We start from the raw sequence: 2500 nt of genomic DNA, 5'->3' as shown, positions 1-2500 counted from the left end.
ACGGGCTGGACACCTCGCTCCGACGAATCGGTTTTTTCCATTTTTTTTGAAAAATAAATTTTTGTAATTTTTTTTAATGTCAAAAACGTTAATAAACGTCATGTTTACGCATGGATTAAACATTGAAATAATTTTAAAACACTTATTAAAAAAGTTGGTGTCGACCGTGGGACTTAGAAAAATTTCGGGAAGTCCGATTCGCCTGCTGGAATTACCGCACGGGCTGGACACCTCGCTCCGCCGAATCGGTATTTTCCATTTTTCTTGAAAAATAAATTTTTGTAATTTTTTTTAACGTTGAAAACGTTAATAAACATCATGTTTACGCATGGATTAAACATTGAAATAATTTTAAAACGCTTATTAAAAAAGTTGGTGTCGACCGTGGGACTTAGAAAAATTTCGGGAAGTCCGATTCGCCTGCTGGAATTACCGCACGGGCAGGACACCTCGCTCCGACGAATCGGTTTTTTCCATTTTTTCCGAAAAATAAATTTTTGTAATTTTTTTTAATGTTAAAAACGTTAATAAACTTCATGTTTACGCATGGATTAAACATTGAAATAATTTTAAAACACTTATTAAAAAAGTTGGTGTCGACCGTGGGACTTAGAAAAATTTCGGGAAGTCCGATTCGCCTGCTGGAATTACCGCACGGGCTGGACACCTCGCTCCGCCGAATCGGTTTTTTCCTTTTTTTCCGAAAAATAAATTTTTGTAATTTTTTTTAATGTTAAAAACGTTAATAAACTTCATGTTTACGCATGGATTAAACATTGAAATAATTTTAAAACGCTTATTAAAAAAGTTGGTGTCGACCGTGGGACTTAGAAAAATTTCGGGAAGTCCGATTCGCCTGCTGGAATTACCGCACGGGCAGGACACCTCGCTCCGACGAATCGGTTTTTTCCATTTTTTCCGAAAAATAAATTTTTGTAATTTTTTTTAATGTTAAAAACGTTAATAAACTTCATGTTTACGCATGGATTAAACATTGAAATAATTTTAAAACACTTATTAAAAAAGTTGGTGTCGACCGTGGGACTTAGAAAAATTTCGGGAAGTCCGATTCGCCTGCTGGAATTACCGCACGGGCTGGACACCTCGCTCCGCCGAATCGGTTTTTTCCTTTTTTTCCGAAAAATAAATTTTTGTAATTTTTTTTAATGTTAAAAACGTTAATAAACTTCATGTTTACGCATGGATTAAACATTGAAATAATTTTAAAACGCTTATTAAAAAAGTTGGTGTCGACCGTGGGACTTAGAAAAATTTCGGGAAGTCCGATTCGCCTGCTGGAATTACCGCACGGGCAGGACACCTCGCTCCGACGAATCGGTTTTTTCCATTTTTTCCGAAAAATAAATTTTTGTAATTTTTTTTAATGTTAAAAACGTTAATAAACTTCATGTTTACGCATGGATTAAACATTGAAATAATTTTAAAACGCTTATTAAAAAAGTTGGTGTCGACCGTGGGACTTAGAAAAATTTCGGGAAGTCCGATTCGCCTGCTGGAATTACCGCACGGGCTGGACACCTCGCTCCGCCGAATCGGTTTTTTCCTTTTTTTCCGAAAAATAAATTTTTGTAATTTTTTTTAATGTTAAAAACGTTAATAAACTTCATGTTTACGCATGGATTAAACATTGAAATAATTTTAAAACGCTTATTAAAAAAGTTGGTGTCGACCGTGGGACTTAGAAAAATTTCGGGAAGTCCGATTCGCCTGCTGGAATTACCGCACGGGCAGGACACCTCGCTCCGACGAATCGGTTTTTTCCATTTTTTTTGAAAAATAAATTTTTGTAATTTTTTTTAATGTTAAAAACGTTAATAAACTTCATGTTTACGCATGGATTAAACATTGAAATAATTTTAAAACGCTTATTAAAAAAGTTTACTCTTGACCGTGGGGACTTAGAAAAATTCCGGCTTGCACGGATTCGACCACTCTGTTTTTCGGAGTTTCTGAGAAAAATAAATTTTTGTAATTTTTTTCATTATGATTTCTGAGTTCTCCCAGTAGTTTAATGTAAGGATTAAGCATTTAAAAATTTTTAAATCGAATATTAAAAAAGTTTACTCTTGCAATTTTTGGAAAAAAAAAATTCTAAAAAATTTTTCTTTCGGTGGAAACTAACGTTTAATATGTACAATAACGATTTATCGAATAAAAATCGTATGTTAATATATGTTCGAATCGACCATAGTTTCAGCGGCTAAGTACCAGCAGCCCGGCCGGTTGGTCTGTACGCGCGGCAGTTTACCACCATAAGCGCCCGTGCTGAGCGGCCGGCGCCGCGGTCGTCGCGGCCGCCCGTTTGGTTACTATAAGAGAGCACGTCGGTTCGAGCGGACCGGTCGGCGCAGCGGCGGGCGAGCGGCTATTCTACGATCTCGGTCGAGAAGCAGTCGTTCAGCTCCTCGAGGTCCATTCCTCGACTGTTCTGTACCGCGTTCCGTTGCGAATTTTTCTCTACACAGCATGACCACGGGTC

This window comes from Nomia melanderi, unplaced genomic scaffold (assembly GCF_051020985.1).
Source record: "Nomia melanderi isolate GNS246 unplaced genomic scaffold, iyNomMela1 scaffold0519, whole genome shotgun sequence".
NCBI classification, from domain to species: Eukaryota; Metazoa; Arthropoda; class Insecta; order Hymenoptera; family Halictidae; genus Nomia; species Nomia melanderi.
Note: the sequence above shows the minus strand (reverse complement) of the source record.